At 38.7% G+C, this 23,359-nt stretch overlaps 1 pseudogene; it reads right to left on the bottom strand.

Moving 5' to 3' along the window:
- Window positions 1-1,439: 1,439 nt before the first annotated feature.
- On the bottom strand, window positions 1,440-2,682 carry LOC117285973 (annotated as a pseudogene).
- Between the last annotated feature and the right edge of the window lie 20,677 nt (window positions 2,683-23,359).

A 23,359-nucleotide genomic window follows, 5' to 3' on the forward strand; every position in this document is an offset into this window, starting at 1 on the left:
AATAAATTTATTGTTGCATGTTACTGGGCTGTTTTGAGTAAGTTATAAAAGGATCTGACAAATTTAATTAAAAAATAAGTAGCTACATCTGCAGGCCCATAATGCAAATTTGAAGAACTAATGGATTGTTCAGACTGCGCATACTTCTCAGGAGACAAAGTTGTAGAGCAAGTAAAGTAGTTGCCATTGAAGAGGAAAAGCTCTTTAAACATTTTTTAAGTGTGTTATGAAATTTATTTGTGTAAGCATCCAGACACTTCTAGGTGGACAAGATGACATGCAGATTCTACTACAAGGTGCAATGGAAAATTGTTTTGGAGAGGACGAGGCATCAGGCACAGATGGGCAGTGGCACGAAGCCAAACAAAAGTGAGACGAGAGCACATCATCCGGGAGAAATTTAAAATAATAATTTAAAGCTTCATGAGGCAACAGATGATACAATTTAAACACAAAGAAATAGTACCATCAATGAAAAAGGAAATAAACTTTTTGTTTTGTTTTTTGAGACAGGGTCTCACTATGTAGTTGAGGCTGACCTGGAACTCACTCTATAGCCAGGGCTGGTCTTGAACTCACAGCAATCCTCCTGCCTTAGCCTCCCATGTGCTGGGATTACAGGCATGCACCTGCTAGGAAATCAACTTCTATGTGTACCCAAAGAATGTAGGGTAAATAAGAGAAAATTGGCATTTGTCTAGGTACAAAGGGGAGTGTTCCGCAAGAGGGGAATTATTGTTAATGGCAATCCCTGCAAATACAAAATAAAACCCAAATTACTGGGTTATAGTGGCACAGTTTGTAATAGCTAAAACATGGAAACAGCCCTTTTGCCCAGCAGTTGAAAACTGGATAAAGAAGATGTGGTTTTTCTATAAAATGGAATATTACTCAGCCATAAAAATGAGAAATTAGAGCCATTCATAGGAAAATGGATGCACTCCATGGACATATTGAGGATATGCTCCTAAGTGAAATAAATAAGTCACACACGTGTAAATACCGAATAGTTTCACTGGTGTGAAAAACTATAATAGTACATCAGATTCTAATGAGATAATTAACAATGTGAAATAGGAAGAAAGAGGCTAAAAGTATAGGGAAAGTGGGAAAGGTAGGGGAAAGGGAATAAGGGAAAAGAAAAAAATATGAGAAAATGAAAAGATGGAAAGAAAGTGTTTGAAAATGGGGAGGGGAGGCAGGGGTGAAGGGAGGGCAGGGATAAGGGGAAAAAATGAGAACCAAGACCTGTCATGTAGAGGTACAAGATCCCAATGATGAATGTAACTGTACTGTATACCTAAAATGTACCAATGAACTCAATAAAAAAGAAAAAAAAAAAAAAAGGAGGGCGAGGGCCAGGGATTTAGCTCAGTGGTGCCGCTGCCTTCTTCGCAAGCGGAAGAACACGAGTTCGATTCCTGGTACCAATAAATAAATTAACAAACAAACAAGACCCCAAGGCCAAAGGAATCCCAGTGGATGGCCTTCCTCCACCGCCTAGAGACTCTGCAGCCGCCCACGCGCGGGGGTCGCAGGAGCCCGGCAGGCCTCTTCGCCAGCTCTTCTCTGGACCCCAGGTCCCCACCCGCCCTGACTCTTCTCCTTCAGCTCAGCAAACAGGAGCCATAAGTGTCGATAAACACTGAGAGAAAGGCCTCTCGGGACGCCTTTCATCTTACTTCTTTCCAACTCCGAGGGCTGCAGAAGCAGCTTCTTGGGCCCCTTCTCCCGGCAGGTGCAGATCCAGTGCCCAGAGTCGCTGCCTCCGGACCCCTGGCCGTCTGTCTCCGCCTCGGAGTGGCAGTGGCTCTGCTCTGCCTTCCACCTCTGTGCCTGTCGATGAGCTCGGTCAGGTCGTTGCTTCAGCAACTGCTTCGCCGTGGGTCTGTCCACCGCTCCGCTCCTCACCCAGACAGGCCTCCAGGACTCCTTGAGGGCCTTTTCATCGTTTCCTTCCAGGGTCGGGGGTTTGCTCTTTGGAACGAGGAGCAGAGCCCTCGTGGGTCGCAGCCCGGAATGGGGCGGCCCCCCAGGCAGGTGCTATGGCCCTGGTGCCGGGAAGGCGTTCCTCTTGTCTGGGTGTCTGCAGCTGACGGCCCACCCCGAGGTCTGCCAGCTTCCCCTCTGCGTGTGCAGACAGCAGGACATCGGCCGCTTCAATATCTCTATGGATCTTCTTTGAACGCAGATCATCAAGGCCCTCCACGTTTCCCTTCATGCGGATCCATTGCGGAGCCGCCACCCGGACAGGCCATTATTATCCACAGTTTCATACCCTTCGGAAAGGATCCGTAACACTTGGTCACGCACAGGCTGTCACACTGACGGCGCTGTGCGCCTGGTTGAACGTCCTCTCTCTCATCTTCAGCTTCTTCCAGATCAATGATTTTTGTGGCAACCAAATGCCTTTGAACACCTCGCCGAAAGAGCTCTCTCCGATCTTCTCTGGTTTTGTAAAAAGCTCCTCTGTACCTGCTTTCAGCTTTGCATGCCCAGCAGGTCTGGCTGCCCCGGGGAGTTCGCCGTGGCGCTGGACCGCGCTTCCTGAAGCTGCACCGCCGGCCGGAGTTTCGAGCTGTGGGACGAGGGCCCCGAGGCCTGAGCGAGGAGCAGCAGCACGGAGTGCGGGAGCCGGTCCGGGCCTGGGCCCGCGCGTTGGGCCTCCTCCTCTTTAAACATTTTTAGTTTTCAGCATTTATACCGTCAGTTCTGAAAATGAAATAATATTGATGTACTACATAGTCTTTTTCTGAAATAGGTTTTTCTTATTAGTTTGAGAAATCCATCCAAGCCATTATAGACGAAGGGTAACACAACATCACCTACCCACTGACCTAATGAGAATCAGCCCCTCATTTCCAGATTTCTGCTATTACAGATGAAGATCGAAATCAAAATATTTGCACGAGATCCGGGTGTGGTGGCTCACGCCTGTAATCCCAGCACTTAGAGGCTAAGGTGGGAGGATGGATGTGAGTTTGAGACCAACCTGGGCTACACAGTGAGTTCCAGGTCAGTCTCAACTACACAGTGAGACCCTGTCTCAAAAAACCAAAAAAAAACCAAAAAAAAAAAATGCACGTATGTCTTTATACTGGCTCTGAAACAGATTCCTTGCAGTGAGATTACTGAAGTTACAAACATACATACACACACACACATGCGCACACATTCAAATTTTAATAGATGTTATCAAAATGCTTTCCAAAAATATGTCAACAGTTTCATTTTCAAATACAATTTATTTTCTCACTAATAGTATGTGTTAATACTTATAGATTTTAGCCTCATTTGCCAAGGCAAAAACAAAACAAAACAAAATTCTACTAAAAAAACCTGCTGCCTATCGTAAGTGAATTTACCAAGGTTGCAGGATTTAATATCAACATAAAAAATGAATTTTAGACAGGCATGGTGGTGCATGCCTATAACTCCAGTGCTTGGGAGACTGGAGCAGGAGGATGGCTGCAAGTTTAAGGCCAGCGAGGGCTACATAGTGAGTTCAAGGACAGCATGAATTATAGAGTGAGATTAATAATAAACAAGAGATAGATTATAATAGGATAAAAACATGGGATACTTGGTGATAAATTCTGTTAGCTTCTAGTCACTAAAACAAAAAAATACTTAGGATAATTGACTAATTTATAAAGAGAAAATGCTAATTTTGCTTCACAGTTTGGAAGTCCCAGTTCATGATCAGTTGGCTCCATTGTGTTGGGCAAGTGGGAGGCGACACAGGACAGGAGCATTTGGTGGAGCCAAACCTCTCATTTCCTGTTAGAAACAGAGTGAGGAAGAGACTGGGGTTCCATAATCTATTGATTTTCTTCATGTTATTTTTCTTTCTGTTCTTTGGCTGGACAGTCTGAACCAATCGACTTCCAAATTAACTGATTCTCTTTTCTGCCATGTTAAATCTACTGCTGAGTTCCTTCAGTAAAATTTTCATTTTAGTTAGTTTTCAACTTTACAGTTTTTCCTTCCTTTCCCCTTTCTCTCCCTCCCTCCCTCTTTCTCTCTCCTTTCTTTTCTCTCTCTCTCTCTCTCTCTCTCTCTCTCTCTCTCTCTCTCTCTTTCTTTCTTTTTTCTTCCCTTCTCTCTCACTGAGATCTTATGTGCTGCCCAGCTTGGCCTCAAACTCCTGAACTCAAGCTGTCCTCCTGAGTTAGCTCCCAGTGTAACAGGAGCAACAGGCATACACCGTGGTGCTCAGCTTATTTAGTTCACTGTCAACTAATTCCTGCCTTCTAATTAGTTTTTTTATTTGAGGAGACATTGTTCTCATATTTTCCCTTAATTGTTTAGCCATGATTTCCTTTATTTTTTTTGTATATATTTATGATAACTGATTTGAAGCTTTTGTTTGGGCAGTCTAATACTTGCGTCTTCTCAGGGACAGTTTTAATAGATTACTCACCCCCCATCAGCCACACTTTGTTAATTCTTTCTGTGCCTTGTGATATTTTTGTTTTTTGTTGTTGCTGATGAAAATTGAGTGCAGCATTTTAAATGCTTTAATGTAACAACTCTGCAAATCAGATTCCCTCCTTCCCCCAGGGGTTATTGTTCTGCTTGCTATTTGTTTAATAACTTTCCTAACTAATTCTGTAAAGTGTGTATTTTGTTGTTGTTGTATGTGGTCACTAAAGTCTCTGCTTGAATAGCTTAGTGGTCAGCTAATAGCTGGTTTCCTTAATGTACTGAATAGTGTATCTTATACCCTTTGCTGAAATGCTCTGTGTGTGTGTGTGTGTGTGTGTGTGTGCACACCCACTAAGACACACTTTTAACACTCAGGGAGAGTTTCCATTATGAATTTCTTTTTATACCACATATCTTCTATGTCTCAAATGAAAAACAATGTAAAATCCCTAAAATATTTTCAAACAACATTGCTTCTTTTTACTCTTTACATTGTCTTTGTTTTCCAGGGCAAAACAAAACAAAACAAAACAATAAGCTTACACATGCTCAGATATCCCAAGAACCATGTGGTGATGCTTACAAACACCTCTTCTCACAGAAAACTATTGCTGTTCACAGAAATAAATGTGTTGGGCTTGCTTTAGACTTAGAGGATAAATAATTGAGCATGCAGAAATCTTGAACAGACGGTGCGCTTAAATGTCATTGTTAGCATAAGAAGTGTTACAGTGAAATCTCACTTTCAACAATTCACTGTAAAAGTGCAATATGCCCTCGAGCATATGGAATGGCAATTTTCAGAACATTTAAAAATATTCTGCTGCATTCAGTGTCATTTTGTGTATACCCAAAACATGATTAACATTTAATGTTCCTTAGAATTAGTAAAACTTCTAAAGACACTATGAGAAGTATCCATAAATACATTTAATCTAAGTTAAGATGAAAAGGTTTTAAGAGAACTTTGTGGTTAGAATTTGTTGGTCCAGCTTCTGTGTTTCTTTTTCGACATCTTAGTACATCATATTTTACAACACAACACACATTTAACTGCTGCCTTTCACAGATGACTACTTGAGAAAATAACTGGGAGGATGGTCTACAAATAAAGGTCACCATAAATGCAAACATCATATTAACTTAGTCTCAATATTTGTGACTTGTGTTTTCCATGTCTCATAATAGTAATGTTTAATATAATCAGCATTATTTAGAATGAATAAAAATTTCATAGCAAGGATATGTATTATTAATGTGTTCTTATAGTCTTCTGGATGTTGTTCAAAATGAGATCATAAAAAGATCACGATGAATGCCTCACTGAGAAACCAAAATGTAACTTCAAAATCCACTTGTGTGGTAGATAACAATGAGGGAAGAATCTATCACTGGTGGAACTATTTACCTTCTGAGCTAGCCCCTTAACTCTGGTCCCATTGTCCACACCTGCTTTTCCCAATTTTCAGGGCTACAGCACTGTGTGCAGGACATCACCAAGTACAGTTGTGCAGTGTAGCTTTTAGGATCCAGGTGTGATAATATATGCATCTCAGAGAAGGCAGGAGGGGCACTCATTTCTACTCTGTTTGATACACTTTGTCATGTGAGGCCTAAAAAATATCCTTAGTGTTCTGAGTTTTACAAAGATTCTCGTGAAATGGCCTCTTTAGCCTGCTCACTGTCTTCCTCTTCCTATAAGGTACAGAATTTATCAAAGAGACCAGGCTAGGAATTAAAGGCCATGCTAGGTTCTTTAGTCTCCATTCTTTCTTTGTGGACATTTGGTCTTCTAGTTTGTTCTCCTGAGTCACTGAAGCCAATTTTCTTTTGCTTGAGCTGAAACAAAGAAAAAAACTCCAACAACCAAAATAAATAAATAAGGTATAATTGAAATATACAGAATGTTTACATTAAAATACATTCACTATATTAGAAGACACATTGCGATTAATCGCATTCACAATACCCTCACTCCCTTTAAACACACTTATCCCTTTGTTCTTGTAACTTCCTGGAGCAGTTCTGGAAGTCCTCTTCCATAAGTGTCTTTTTGAGCCATGATAAAAAATAAATACGGTGAATGCTGCTGAGGAGTACAATAGAAAGGCAGGCTCATAAAAACAACTGTTTTGTGTTCATCCGCCTTATTCACCGGATCTGGCACTGTGTGACTTCTGGCTCTTCCTTAAAGTCAAAATGACCGTGAAAGTATCTTGAATGGACTCAGCATATTAAGACAGCCACAACAGCACAACTAAAGACACTCACAAAAGTAGACTTCCAGAGCTGCTTCAGAAAGTGGCGGGAATGATGCGTTAAGTGTGGTAGAAGAAAGGGGAAGTGTTTAGTTAGTGTACTTATCTAAGTCTGTACAATTGGGAGGTCTTCCTGAAGGCAAGGGTTTACACTGAAGCCTGAGGAGGGCTCAGAGCTAAGTAACTGTTAAAATGGTGAGTAGGGTGGGAAGAGAAGAGAAACACGGAGCACCTCTTTCTAAATACATGGAGAAGACTATTCCAGGTAGAGAACAGGTCACACGCAATGCCAATGTTTTCTCTAGACTGTTAACTCCTTTTGTATTATTGTGATTTTGCCTTTTTATTATTTTTCCTTTTTGCAGTTTTGTATCTCTGATTTCCAAAAGAAAGTTTATCATATAATGAGTGTTCAGTAACTATGTGAAAAATGTATGAATGAATAGTTTTTTTCTTTTGACAGCTTTCCTGGAGACTGACGTTCTAACGACTAGATAGTCACACTTTTAGTTCTAGGCCTTTCTGATTTGGGGTAGCTCAGTTTAAAATCCAAAGATCTAAGGCAGGCATGGTGGCTCACTTGTATAATCCTAGCACTCGGGAGGTGCAGGCAGAATTTCTGGAGCTACATAGTGAGTTCGAGGGCAGCCTTAATTACATAGAGAGACCCTGTTTAAAAAAAAAATCTAAAGATCTGGGGCTGGGATGAGGTGTAACTCAGTGGTAGAATATTTGCCTACCATGGAAGAGACCCTGGGTTCAATCTCTTGTACTGCAAGTAAATAAGTAAATAAATAAATTTCAAAGATCCTACCCCTAAAAAAGAAATGTTGCAGTAAGTCATATATAATCAATAACATTTTTTTTGAGATAATCCTAACATTTGAAGGCATTTGAGGCAGAACTTCTATAGGTGAAATCAGATGCTGTCATATTTTAGCATTGCCTGAAATATAAAACATTAAAATATATTTGCATAGTTATAAATAATTATAGAATATCATCACTTCTTGCTTCTTCTCCTCCTCCTCCTCCTCCTCCTCCTCCTCCTTCTCTTCCTCCTCCTTATCCTCCTTCTCCTCCTCCTCCTCCTCCTCCTTCTTATTCTTTACTTTTGTGGTACTGGGAATCAAACTCAGGATCTTATGCTTCTAAGGCAGGTGGCAGCACCGCTGAGCTAAATCCCCGGCCCACTTGGTCACTTCTTTAAGATGGAATTAGAAGACACTGCACTTAACTTAATATTGTTTGTCTTCACAATTTAAGTGGCCACAGAGATGGAAAGCTATTTATTACTACATGCATGGATATATATGTATATGTATATGTATATGTGTGTGTGTATTTGTGTTGTGTTTTAAGCTAGGGTCTTAATTTGAAGCCCAGCCTGACCTCAAACTTGCAATCTTCCTGCCCCAGCCTCCAAAGTGCTGACATCACAGGTGTGCACCAACACACTTGGTCTCCAACAAAAGTCTTAAAGTTGTGAAATGTTATTCTATGAGTATAATGATAAAACAGCATATGAGAAATTTCTCAAATATATATATAAAATAAGTAGATGTTTTATGTAACTATTCATATATAGCTACTCATATATAACTATTCATAACTAAATTAATAACTAGACTAAACCAAAAGTACAAACATATATTATCAATGAAACAAAACAATAAACAATGAAACAAAAACATTTTTAGGAAGGGTTTGAGACAAATTCTTTTTAATTAGTCACATGTAATAAGAAACAAGAATGGAAAGCTGGGGATTTAGCTCAGTTGTTCCGGTGCCTGCCTCACAAGCGCAAGGACCCGAGTTCGATCCCTGGTACCAAAAAAAAAAAAAAAGGAATGGAAGGAAGAAAGGAGGGAAGGAAGGAATTAATGCATAAAATTTATAGGATGCTTGTTTTGGATTAATATCCTGTCTTGGGCCCCAACAGTTCAGACTCAAAACCAAAATGGAGTTATTTGTGCCACATCACCACGCAGAAACTAAGCTGTTTATCTGAACTTCTCAGAAATCAGGAATAGAGAAATAAAAAACAAATTTCCTTAACAGCCATACAAATGAAATTCTCTCTGCTTTAATCCTTATACGAAAGAAGTAACCTGAAATAATCCGATGTTAATTAATTTGCTATTTTCCTATCGCTCTGCCTCTGTCCAGTCTTACAAGAAAAGCAACTGAATTTTGTTTTTGCTTTCTTTAAGTACTTTTCTGCCTGTAAAACCAACAGCTTTTTTCCCCCCAGTAATAAGGACTGAACTAAAACCAGCCTTTTTTGCTTGGCTCACTGGAACACAACCTCTTTTAGGGCATAAAGTGTCTGGTTTTAGAATCCAAAATAAAGTTAAGGCCAATTAAGAGCTTTAAACTAAATTGTTATACTTTTCTTTTGACACAATAAAGGAAGAAAAGAAAAAACTATTCATGCCACTTAGTATCAGAACAATCAAAGTCAAACACAAGGCAGAAAAAGGTCAGGTAAAAGCAACTTATTATTTGTTTACAAAGTGAGAATAAAGATCCTAATTTAGTATAGTTAAAAAAGTAACTTAGGTCCCTGGAATAATACATCAACCTGACTAACATATCAGATAATCTAACATTTTTCTTCTTTAACTTTGCAAGCACAGATCCAGTCTCTTGGGGAAGATTCAGGTAAGTTATTTAGGTAAATGTGCCTTATAAGGCTGGACTTTCCCAATTTTAAATAGGTTCTTACCTTGAAACTGCTTAGTTAGATTTCAAAAGAAAAGAGTCTTGTGTGAACTTGGACATAAATTAAAATGCATTCAAAAAAGTGTTAAGGAATATATAAAAAATCCCTTCGTTTTCAGTTATAAGCTATTAAAATTATGCAATGGCTTCTACAGGTAAAATCATATTACATACATACTGTATTCACAAATAACTAATTAAAGTCTGGGGCAAGAAAATAAAGGGAAAGTGAGAAATAGTGAAGAGATGAAAATATAGTTTATTTTAGAGTTAAGAGATATCTTCACTTCCTCTGAGTATACAAGATTAAAATACATTGTTTGAAGCAAGGAAGAGTTACATTCTCAATTTCAAAAATTACACGTCAACTTTATTTAATAATGAGTCAGGACAATGTATACAGCCTCAATCTGAAAATAATAACAGTGAGCAAAGTAAATAAAAGCTTTCTCAAGTTTACTAATTTTTAGGCTGTGATAGCTTTTCTTTTTCTATTTAATTCATATAGTGTAAAAAACTCATTAGACAATTTTTTTGCCTGGACTTTTAAAAAAGCTTTTTCTTTTCATTTTGTGGCTAATGTTTTCCTATTATCAAGACAGTGCATGTTTTTAACACCCGTCCACTCCCATCAAAATATTTTTTGGGGGGGTTGAGTTCTGAGTGACAAGTACATTGATATAATTGAATCATCCTTCTGCAGGCACGTCTTTGTTATCAGATTGGGTTTCAAGTAGATTTATACATTTCTAAAGTGCATCCGTTGAACAAGATTAGTCTTTGCATGATATGACATTCACCCTAGCAGTGGATGACAGAATTTCATACTTTAGACATGTGAACCAGACTAGATAGTAGGCTGACACATTGCTAAGCAGCTCTTTTCTCCCTGGTTATCAGATTAAGCCACCAGAATGAAGCAAAAAGAGGGTTATCATGAAAGTTTATTGGATTAGAGCCAAGTTTCAGACCTTCTTCTATGGTGCCAGGATTTTCCCACAACCAAACCAAGTTTGGTCTTGCCTTAATATAAAAAGAATTCAGAAAAACTGACAATTGAGAGGTAAAGAAGCAAGTAGAAGTTGATGTTTTCTTGGATATCTATGGTAAATGTAAAAAGCATTCCAAAGAGAACTATATAAAATACAAGACCAGGGTCTAGTAGTGGAGTGTTAGCCTAGCCTGTGTGAGACCCAGAGTTTGATTCCCAGCACTGTGAAACAAAACAACAAAACAAAAACAAGAAAAGTTGAATAGAAGCATTCTTTATAACTTTATAAAAGATATAACATTACTATATAAAATAGATTATATTTCTTAATCCAGATGTTTTATAAAAATATATTTATAATATAATGACTACCTAAAGGGTTATTGCTGGCAAACATGTAAACAACTGCAATTTAAAAAGCACTTTTTGAGGGATACAAAGAGTGTTGTGGACATTTTAAAAAATCTAAGAATTACATTATATCAAGCAGTATAATAGTATAAACAATTCTAGGCATGTTTTATTAGCTTTTTAAGTGAAATATGCCTTCCTTCAACTAAATAGCAGAGGATTAGATAGGTAGAATGAAATTATTTGACTTGGAATTTAACCAGAATGTGGGGATATAAGCACACCTCCTGAAAGAGTTTATAATCTCTAATGAGTGCAATGTATGTAAAGATTTTACTTCTTTTTTGGAAAGAGATTCCCTTTTGCTTGGTGAAGTAACATTGCATAAAAACGGTATGTGTAACCTCTGCAGGGCTTTCGAAAGTTCTCTTTCTCACTTTCACACCAGTCCTCATGGCTCCTTGGCTACCCATTTTCTCAGTTTCCTCTTCCTCCCATTACATGTATCTTATGGACTTAAAATACACAAAAACAGTCAGGGATTCAGTCCACCTACTTCTCCTCTTCTTCCTAGATCGCTATAATCTCAAAGTCATTGGATGCCTATATTTAGTATGATTTTTTAGATTTCAATGCTAGGGATCAACCACAGGGCCTTGGCACATGCTGATACATGCTCTGCCACTGAGCTACATCCCCAGCATGTTTTAACAATAACCTCAGGGTTCTGGGGGTTCATACTAACTCTGATTTGTTTTTTTCTTTTCTAGTTAATGTCAACTTCCTGTGGAATTTTGGATCACAGTTCTAATCCTTATCCTAAAGCTCCAAATGATTGAATATATCTGTCTAGGTTCTTTACTGATCTTGTCTTTTCGTGTTCCATACTCACTTTTCTGCTTCCCCTTACATACCCTATTATTTCCCCAATGCAAAGCTTTCTTTCACTCTTGATGCTTGAAATCCTACCCCACTCCCCACAATGCTTTGGCTTTTTGGAACAGGGGCTCCCTGTGTTTGACCTCAAAACTTACAAGCCTCCTGGCTCACCCTCCTGAGTGCGGGGATACAAGTGTGTGTCCCCATACCTGGTTTTGAACTGTCTTCTTGCCTTGGCTTACTACTTAATGAGAGAGAGAATCAAAACTAGATAGAGTTGCAGGAGCTCTTAAAAGCACATCTGGTCCAGTCTCTCCTCAAATAAAAATATTTTCTTGAAAGCGTCTTAACAGAATGCCTTCCATAGTGAGAATTTCATGGCCTCTTAGGACTCTCCATTTGACTGTTGGAAACCTTTGTTTACATTGTCCTCCTATTCCGTGCAAACTTTCCCTCTTATAAAGCCTACCACCCTTCTAGGGCAACACAAGTGATTCTCTATGAACAGGCTAGTTCTTAAAATATATTTAAACAGATTTAAGTAAGCCCTTGTTAAGTTGCAGAGGCTGTCCTTGAAATTGCAATTCTCCTGCCTCTTGGCATCTTGAGTAGGTGAGGCTACTCCAGTAGTGTGTGACAAGTACTTTAGTTCTTAAAGTATTTAGTCTCGGCAATCATGTCTTTTTTTCAGACTTTTTCTTCTCTAAGCTAATTAACTCCAAGGAATTCACTAATTTTTCTATATCATGATATCAATCTTCTTCCATCATCTGGGTTTCTAACTCTGAGCCTTCATGCCTTTGTGTGTAATCATCTGACTCGCATGACTTCCTGTCTCAGTCCATTTGGGCTGCTATAACAAAGATACCATAGAGTGGGTGGCGTAAGCAACAACCATTTAGTTCTCCCTGCTTTGGAGGCTGGAGGAGTTGCATGCCAACAGATCTGGTGGAACTCTGAGTAGTTCTCTGAGGTATCTTTTACAAGACACTAATCCCATTTATAAGGTTTCTATTCTCATGATTTAATTACTTTCCAAAGTGACTACTCCCTAATAACATCACAGTGGGGATTCGAATTTCAGCATGAATGGGAGGATTGGCACACAAGCATTCACTATATAACATTCCCTTTCATCACTTTCCCAGTAAGCGTTTATTTTGGTGTTAAGGTTTGTTTGTTTCTTTAATTGTTCTGTTTTGTCTAATGTTTAAATTTATACATAATACTTATAAACAATTTTGGAACAGGAAATGTGTTGGCCCTAATATTTCATTTGTGTAACTTACTGCCTTAGCCAGCTTTCATGTTGTTGGGAAAAAAATACCTGACAGCTACAATTTAAAGAAAAGGTTTATTGTAGCTCACCATTTTCAGTGTTCAGTCCATGGTTGGGTATCTCTGAGGCAGAAATATCATGGCAGGGTGTGGCCAAGAAAAGCTGCTCGCCTCTTGGTAGCTGGGAACTTGTTGGAAGGTGTGTCATGGAGAGATAGGCACTTCCAAAGTCACACCCCTGGTGACCCTCTTTCAATTGGGTTTTACTTCCTAACAGCACATTCAGCTACAAAATTCAGTGGGTTAATCCACTGATAATATTGCATCTCCATGATTTCATCACCTGTCTGGAAATCTTTTCATCCGGTGAAGTTGACAGCTAAGTTTAACTGGCACTCATCTTATATGAAACAATAGGGAGAAGAGCCATGGCGAATTTTCAGTTCTAAAATATCAAAATAGATATCAAGATAAGAAGTATTTCAAACAGCTTTCTCTACACAGAAATTCGCAACTATAATAGCTTATTGCTAGTTTTTTTTCTACGTAATGGGGATCAAACTCAGGACCATAAATATGCAAGGCAGGCACAAGTGCCACTGAGCTAAATCCCCAGCTAATAGCTTGTTATTTATTGTAATTAATAAGGATTTTCTTTTCTTTTCTTTTCTTTTTTTTTCTTTTTTTGAGACAGGGTCTCACTATGTAGTTGAGACTGACCTGGAGCTCACTATTGTAGTCCAGGCTGGTCTCGAACTCACAGCAATCCTCCTGCCTCAGCCTCCCGAGTGCTGGGATTACAGGTGTGTGCTACCATGCCTGGCCTCAATAAGGGTTTTATTTATAGAGTGACAAGGTTGTACCAACATCCTTCAACTTTGGAAGGACTGTATAGTATTCCTTTAAGCAGTGAAACTAGAAACTTTCTCACATGTCCAGACCCAATGAAGAGCCCGTACATGCATGTTCTGCTTTTACTTTCACTGATGGTAACCATGGGAGGTTTTTTCACGGTTGGGGACCTAACTCAGGGCATCGTGAATGAATGCTAGGTGAGCACTGTATTACTGAGGGATATCCCCAGCTGAAGAATCATGTAAATGTTAAACTTGAAAGAAACTTAAAGGTCATGTAGCAAAGCCTGTTTGAAAGCAACTAACCAACCAGAGACAGGAAAAGTGAGATAACATAAAAATTACTGTTGATTAGCAACCAGTAGAAGAGCCAGAGTTCCTAAATTACAGTCAGGGATTCTTTCCCTGGAACCTAGTTGCTCCTTAAAAGGAAGCAAAGTTGTAGGAGTCTTCTCATGCACTTTTTACATTTACAAAGTGTTCTCGCTTGTGCTGGTAAATGAAGAACTGTTGGAGGCTCCCTGAATGTGCTCTGTGACAATTACTTGTGATTGGATTCTCAATTTGATCGCATTGGAAAACACCTAAGAAATTAGTAAAGCATGCTTCTGGGTGGCTGTGTGGTGTTTCCAGGAATGACTGGATCGTGAGGGTTCTATCTCCTTCAGTGGATGAATGCATTCATGAGACATAATTTGATAGCATTATTGGGAGATGACAGGTTGGGTCCTAGTGGAAGGGAGTGGTTCTTGACATTGGGGACTACATCTAATCATAGGTCCCTTCTTCTGGCCTGTTCTTGCTCTCTCTGCTTTCCAGACGCCAGGGGGTAAACAATTTTCTTCTTCCATGCTTTTTTTCCCATGATGCTTCTGCCTTGCCATGGGCCCACAGCAATGAGGTCAGTTGACCACAGACTGAAAGCTCTGAAACCAGAAGCCAAAAGAAAACTTTTCTTCTTTTAGATTTCTCAGTTATTTTATCACAGAAATAAAAAGCTGGCTTCCTAAATACTGGAAATTTGCTGTTGCATGAAGGACATCAGAAATCTGTCCTACCATAGGTTCACAGTGATCTAGATTATTTCCAACTTCCTGATTTATCCCTTACTCTCAACAACTTCTCCTTCTGGGACACTCCCCTCCTGAACTTCAGCATGACATTGAAAGCTTCTTTTGTCTCAGTAGAACAAGCAATCCAGAATGTAAAATCTCTCTACAAGGAGCTCAATACCTGCAAGGGGGTAATTTCATTTAAAGCATTCTACTGAAAGTTTAAAAAATTTCTTATAGGAAATGTTCTGTGTTTATTAAGTTTGATTAGGACTATCTTAATGACATAAATAATTACAGGCTGCTTAATTACCTGCTCTTTTTCTCAGTCACTATTAAAAATCACCTTACGGAGCAAATAGTCCTTGGGATAAGTCTGAATCAGTGCAATTGAAATATAACTACAGTAGAGTGATTTAAAAATCATAAGTGACCTACATTGACATTACTTGGGAAGGGGACATTTTATCAAAGGTTTCATTGTTGAGCTGTGGTTTTTTTAAAAAGCATAAACCTTTGAATAAAATATCTGTTCCTTGAAATTTTCAGGCAATTAATGTATTGGTTAATATGTGAAATAGTGGGGACTATAGAACTTCATAATGTGAATTTTCTAATCAGAAAATCAAGTCCTTGTTACACTAGCCTTCATTTTGGGTCATTTTGGTATAACATTTCAATGAGGTGGAATTAAAAAGGTCTTTTGTGATTACTCATGGTACAGGAGGCAGTTCTCAGAATTATGAATAGTGACAAAAGAAAATCTAACTTAGAGCAGACTTTCTAAGCTTTTATTCTTCGTCATATAAGTGATTATAGTCAATAGTATTTGTCATTAACCATTTAACTATCATGAACTTTTTAAAAATTATGGGAGTCCAAAGGTATGGATATCTTAATTAAAACATACGGGTTTATTAGTGCTCCTATGTAAATGTTTTTTCAAGACGATAATTACTTTTGTTATCTATTGCTACATAACAAATCACTTAAAATTTAGTGGCTTAAGGGAAAAATTAGTTTTTGTTCATAAGCCTGGAATATGGGTTGGGTCAATGAGTACAGATTGTCTTTATTCCACTGAACATCAGTTGTGCGGTCTGGAAGGCTGGATTCGAGCACCATCGGAAGTCTTATTTACCCACAAGTCTGGTCACAGACGCTGGCTGTCATCTGACACCTTGGCTAAGGCATGAGGCTCTATGGCTTCCTTATAACGTGGTGGCTGGGTGCCAGGGCTAAGAACACCCCAAGAAGACCATGTAAAGCTGCATCATCTTTTATGGCTGCTATAATTTGGATATGAAAGGTAACTCAGCTTTTGATGTTACTGGAAGGTGGTGGAAATTTTAAGAGGTGGGACCTATTGAAAAGAAGCTAGGTCATTATGGGGTGAGAGGGAGTGAATGACTTTAAAGGGGATATTGGGACCTTGGCCCCTTCTTGTCTCTCTCTTTGCTTCTAGCTAGCTGTGAGGAGAACAGGCCTCCTCTGTAATGAGCTCCCTTCATGATATATTATGCTTCTAGAGGCCCAAAGCAGCAGGATCAACCAACCATGGACTGAAATCTCCAAAATTATGGTCCAAAATAACTTTCCCCCCTTTTAAGTTGATTTATCTCAGGTATTTGTTACAGCAATGGAAAACTGAGCTTTAGTCACTTGCCTCATCTCTGGACAAAATACCCCTCACCCACAATTTAAAGGAAGAGAGATTTATGGCTCATACTTTAGAAGTTTCAGTCCTTGCACGACAGGCTGCAGGGTGGAAGGGCCTGGGCAGGGGGAAGCTGCTCAGAGTCAGGAAGGGAGGAGTTGGGAAGGGAGATATACCCTTCCAGGTCATGCCTCCAGTGTTCTGCCTCTCATGATCAGACCCACCTGACAGCAAGTCACCTGCAATGCTCCCATAATCTAATCACTTTCTAAACCTGTGAGGCTTTGGTGGCCATGTTAGATCTAAGCCATTACAGGTGACTAACACAACGTGCTTTAGCAGGCATCTAATATTGCCTCCGCAGAGTCACAAGTCCAGTCCACCCAGCTTTAGTATATATGCTGCTGAAGTGAGCATGAGTCCACCCATTTCCAAGGTGAGCAAATATCTGTCTCTCTCAGGAGGAGTGTCCTAATCTCCAAGCGGAGGAGTACCAGCACTGTATGGTAAGAATATGTTGGGTGAAATATATTGGAAAAAATTTCTACATCTTAGGAAAATATAATCTACAATGGTAACAGAAAATCCACCAGTTTAAGGGTTGCTTAGTGTTCGCCTTGAAAAGGACTAATACCTATTCTATTCACAAAAATGGAAACTTGGCTATAAACCTTCCATCAGTGTGATTATGCATATCTCAGTCAGAGTCAATGTAATTCTTGCCTGATCCATACTTTAGAATCACAAGCCAGGAAAGAAGAGGAGTAGGAAGAAATAAGAGTAAAATGAGGAATCACATTGATTCCTTTCCTGAGAGATATAAAAATTAGAAGCCAAAGTATTCTTAGTGACTCTTCATCAAATTACACAACAAGTAATCCGAACCAGCTGGCCTCTTTTCAGTGTGATATTTTTTGGGGACAGATTGCAAAACCTGTGGTGAAATATACAGGGAAGCGGTTGTTTGATTGACTTATATTTTAATTCTCAAGGTAAGCGAAGCCTCCAACCTTATATACATATTGACGTGAATGGGAAAAAATTTCCTTTCTGATATTTCAAAGACCCAATTTGCCACTCTTAAGAAAATCATACGGCTCAAATGATTTTATACTTGTCTTTCTAGAGTTAGGTTCCTAAACACACATTGACGTTACCAATATCCTATCTTCTGCTTTTCAAAGAAACAGAACATGACAGGGCAATGAAGGGAAATTCCTTACACAGTTCCACTGTTCTCAGTGACTTCTACTGACAGCCTCTTGTGCCTTTCTAAACTCCACTTTTCATGTTGATGCTTTTATTCCACTTTAAATTGGATTTGCAAATTTTCTTTGCTTTGCTTTCTTCCCTTGGGATTTGAAAACGTTTTGCCCTTTGATTTGTCATGAATATTCTATTGGTGCCTCGGAGCATCTTGTAGCGTGGGTACATGTCTTTTCCATGGGTAAAGGGTCATAATTTATATATACACAGGGAGCGCTCAAGATGACACCCAGAAGTGGAGAGTCTTCGATCCTAGAAGTTATGCATACACTGACCAGGGATGTTCAGTAAGCCTGGATATCCATTCAGACCTGGATGGATGAGCCTGGAAAATAAGTATTTCCTGTAACTTTCTTTCTTAAAGACTACTCTGTTAAAAAAAAAAGGACAGTTCTTTTCAACCCAGGTGGGGACTGTTCTATAAAAGATTTCTGGGTGGATCTGGGCATGGTGGTGTGTGTCTGTAGTCCTAGTTACTCAGGAAGCAGAAGCAGGAAGATCACTTGAGCGCAGGAGTTTGAGGCTAACCTGAGCAACATAGTGAGACATCTCAATAAATAAGTTGGGCCGGGGATTTAGCTCAGTGGTTCTGCTGCATGCCTCTCAAGCACAAGGACCCGAGTTCAATCCCCGGTACCAAAACAAAACAAAAAACAAAAACAAAAACCACAAAACAAACAAAAAAAAACCATCAATAAATAAGTGAATTCATTAAAAAATTCCAGATAGGTCGTATACATCCAGGAATATTGGGAACTTGGCTTTGATTTCTTGAGCATAGATGGACAGGCTGAAAGTCCTCAAAAAAGCCACCCGCTTACTATGGGGTGGAAGCTGATATGGAGGGCTGGGCAGCAGGTGGGTGCATCTTACCTGGGCAGTGGCTATGAGCACCCAGCAAAGGCAGATGCAGTGAAAACACTGGAAAGTCCTTTGCCTCACCAAGGAGCAAGAAAGTGCTGTATGTTCTGTTGGATCAAAGGCCTTGATATCAAGATAGGGAGGGGCTGTCACCACTGCGGGGGTATAAAGTTCAAGGGTATCAGTGTGAGCACCAAGGTACCAACCAGACCATCTCATAACACTCACTGTTTCCCTGTAGTGGGAGTCAGTGGGACTGAAGAGGAACACCGTCATTTCGGGAGCACTTGCCTCATGTTGAGGGCTGATCGAGATGCTTCTATGAATTAAGCCATTCAAATCCTCATTACTATTTAAGAATATTCAATTTCTATTCTTCACCTTATGGTGTGATCATGAAGACCAGGAGCAGAGAAGCAAGTGCCCCCAAGTTATACAGCTGTCAAATGGAATAGGGCTTTTCGGTTACATGGCTTTTAACCATGACAGTGAAAGACATGTGGGTGAGACACGCCCCTTTCTGGGTGGCCGAGTTACAGAAGTTACAGAAGCTTCTCACTGCACTCAAAGCAGGTGGCAGAAACTCTCTGCCTCCACATTGACTGAATGTTTGTCAAGCTTCACTGAAAGGGACTTTTTAAAAAAGATAACATAATAACATTATTAATATATAAATAGCATACAATACAATCTACCTATTTAAGTGTATAGTTTTATTGCTTTGCTTTGAGACAAGATCTCCCTGTGTAAGTCAGGCTGGCCTGGAGCTTACAAACCTCCTGCCTCAGCATCCTGAGTGTTGGGATCATGGGACCATACCATCACAGCTGGAAAATATATGAGTATAATTTTGTAGTTTTTAAAAGTGGCTTTTCTTATATTCATAGAATTGTGCCACAATCAATTTTATAATATTCCTATCACCCGAAAAAGAAATTTGCTCATTAGTTGTCATTCTCTAGTCATCCCCAATGCTAGGCAGCCTCGACTTTCAATCTGTGCAGATTTGCCTATGTAGGCATTTTATATGAATCGAATCATATGATATGAGGTTTCTTTAATTTAGTGTAATGTTTTCAAGTTTATATCCATGGCGAAACTTTGATTCCTTTTAATTGCCAAATAATATCCTGGCGCATTGCACCTCAATTTTATTTATCCACTCATCAGTTAATGGACATTTCAGACCTACTTTTTTACTATCATGAATAATGCTGCTATGAATATTCATGTACAAGTGTTTATATGGACAAATATTTTCATTTCTTTGGAGGTAGTACTCACAGTCTGTATTTCCCTGTTACTCATTTTCTTGTTTCTTGCATTTTCCTTTTACAGAGCTCTATTATCAATTTTTTCCAGCCATGAACTTTTTATACCTTATAAAACATATTTATCTTATATGATATATATATATTCCACAGCCATTCAACAGATTTCTTTAACTCAGTTTTGTATAAGCCACTATATTGGACACTGGAGAGATAAGATAAACTAGTGTTTAAGGAACATGAATCTAGTTGGGGAGGAGGATGGGGTAGAAGCAAACGTAGAGTTAGAATATTATTAGTAGCAGAGACAAACCAAGTGTTTTGAGGGTCCGGAGAAGAAGAACTCATTGCCAGAGTCAAGGATGCAACAGCATGTAAGGTATCTGCGGAGCTCCCCTGAGGAATAAAAAGGGCCTGGGGACAGAAGGTCATTCTCGGCTGAAGGGATAATACGTGCTAATGCCCTGGGGCAGGAAGAGCACGGCTAGATTTTGAAACCAGGGAAGTAAAAGCAGTGGCATACAGTGCCTCCAGTGGGGAGGTAGGGTGGTGGCAGGTGAAGTGAGAAGCCAGGCAGTGATGAAATCACAGTGGAACTCTGAGGTCTTTCTAGGCATTGGGACTTAAAATCTGAAAGATTTCACACCAGAGGATTAATTGTTACTAGAGCATTAAGGACAGCATGAACTTTTGAAAAACTGAAACTTGCAAAGCACTTCTGAAATAGCTTTATTATTATATTTCATGATAGAATGCTTGACAGCCGGACAGCCTCGGATTGGTGGTTGAAAGAACCTCCTGCAGAGGAAGGAGGTTTCGCCCAGGTGTTACTGCTTTGCTGGTATTCCCCATTTAGTAGTGCACGTCTCAGTACCGAACACTGTAAGTTCTGTTTTGTTCTTCAGGGGATTGCTTTGCTTTATAAAGTTCATGACCCCACCATTACCTTTCCACGGTTTTGATATGTTGTGCATTAAGCTCTGTAATGCCACACAGAAATTAAAAACACCCCTGGAGTCTTTGAAGATCTGTTTCAGCTTCTCTGATGCCTACTTCTTTGTTCAGCTCTGCATTCAGCATTTCTGTCTAATAGGGAATCCCTGGATGGCCTCACATCCTTTGAGGACAGAGCTTTGTCATGATAGATGGAGCTGCTCACAGAATCTTGATCGGAGTTTTGCCTTTAAAAAGAGAAAGGGAAAGCCAGGAAAAGAAAAAGTAAATAATATATGAGAAAATCAGGCAAAACTCCATACAATAAGATAAATTCTGACACAAAGTCATAATTTGGAAATATAGGAAAAATAAAATCATTGGTTTTAAATTTTATAGATATATGAATACAATAATCCAGATGAGATTTTAGTTATTAATATATAATTACAAGTCCTATAACAAAGAATGCAAAGGATCCCAAAAAGACCCATAGCACTTTATAGTTTGTAACATAGGCTATATATTCCTACACATTTAATTAGAAAACTCTGGGACTTTTCTCATGTGTTACGTGTAATGTCATATAACTATCCTCTCTCCTTTCCACTCTTCTTTTTTTTTATGTACCGGTATCGAACTTGGGACCTTGTGCTTGCAAGGCAGGCGGCAGCACCACTGAGCCAAATCCCCAACCCACACTCTTCCTTTTTTAATGGTTAAGATCAATACCTGTAAAAAACTTAAGATGTGTTATGGACATGTACAAACTCCCCACAATGAATGTAATCACTATGCACTGCAAACATGCACTGGAAAAATATTTTAAAAAATCACACAAAGATCAATTCTTTCATTTCATTAATAATTATGGAGAACAGAGATCACTGTAATTTACCAAAATTCATGAGGGTGTTTAAATAGCTGCCAATAGTAGTGCTGTTTCAGCAACAACAAAAAATTTTTAATTTAAGTTCACTTGGGTCAGTTATTGCTCAGTCTACACTAGAAAGCAGAAAACAATTTCTACTGTGGGAACTATTGATATACCGCTGAATGAATTTTAACCAGATGCATTGAAGTTATGCCTTTATTTGTATGTTTAAAACAGGACACTATAAGGAACTATAAAGGAAACAACTGAAACACTTACGTATACTTGAAATATGTATATGAATATTCATATCTAAAATAGTCATGGAAATGTCATTTAAATTTATTTGTATTTTTCTTATTAGGTATTGGCTGAAGTATAATTTATACACTACGAGGTGCATCAATGTTAAATACACAGAATACAATTTTATATATGTATAAAAACATCATTAACCCAGATCAATACATAGAATTCTCCAGCACGTCATACAATGCCCTTTCTCCTCCCTTCAACTGCATTAACCTTCACCTCGAGTAATTACTATTTTGCCCTCAATGTTTTTGCCTATTCTTCGGTTTTTTTCTTAATGAAATCAAACAACAGACTATTTAGATATGGCTTCTTGTGCTCATATTGTATCTACGAGACTCATTTATGCTGTATTTATTTATTTGCAAGAATAGCTGGGTAGATAGTTTAAGTCCTTCCCATTTGATTCTTTTTCCAGATAGTCCTGAATACTAGGATCTTTGCATCTCCATATAAATTACAGAATCTGACTGCCAATTTCCATTAAAAACCCCAAACAAGCAAACAAGCAAAAAACAAAACAAAACATTGACTACCCCTCAAAGGCTAGGATTTTGGGGGCGGGTATTGGGACAAACTCAGGTCCTTGCGCTTGTGAAGCAGGCAGCAGAACCAGTGAGCTAAATCCCCAGGCACAGCTAGAATTTTGATTGGGATAACATGGACTATTGATAATGTTGGCGGAACTGGCAGCTCTCTTTAACATAAAATTAGTGATTCTTAATGTTTTCTAGTTTAATTTAGGCCTTATATATCTTTCCTTATATTTATCCTAGGTATCCTAGGATGATATTTTTATTCCAATGAAACTAATTTATCTTTTTCTATATACATAAAATATAAAAGTTTTAATCAAAGATTTTCTGGCGACTGAACCCAGGTTCTTGCACATGGTAAGCAAGCTCTCTCCCACTGAGCTACATATGTAATCCTAATTGCTTTTCACCTTGAAAATTTTAAAAATATTATTTTTAATTACATTAAAGATATATAGAATATTTAAAGTTAAATAATCAAAAGTTGTATAAGATCAATCTTTGAAAACTAGAAAGCATTACTGGGTGAAATTAAAAAAGAACTATATAAATGGAAAGACATTTGTTGTATATGTGCTGACTCAAGGTTAAAAAGGTCAGTTTTCTTCAAAATTAGCTATAAAGGCAGAAAAATACCAATTAAACTCCCACAAGGAATACTAGATAGTAACTGCTAATAAAATTCATTTTAAATGCTGTTATCATTTTATCTAGATATCCTCCAAAGTCTCATGTGCTCATAGGTGGGGCTTTTCTAAGGTGGCTGGATCTATGGTGTGTGAATGAGGATTAAGAGTGTGAATATGGATTAGAGGTGTGATAATTGGATTAGTC

This window comes from Fukomys damarensis, unplaced genomic scaffold (genome assembly GCF_012274545.1).
Source record: "Fukomys damarensis isolate Sample0158 unplaced genomic scaffold, DMR_v1.0_HiC HiC_scaffold_14, whole genome shotgun sequence".
In the NCBI taxonomy this organism is placed as follows: Eukaryota; Metazoa; Chordata; class Mammalia; order Rodentia; family Bathyergidae; genus Fukomys; species Fukomys damarensis.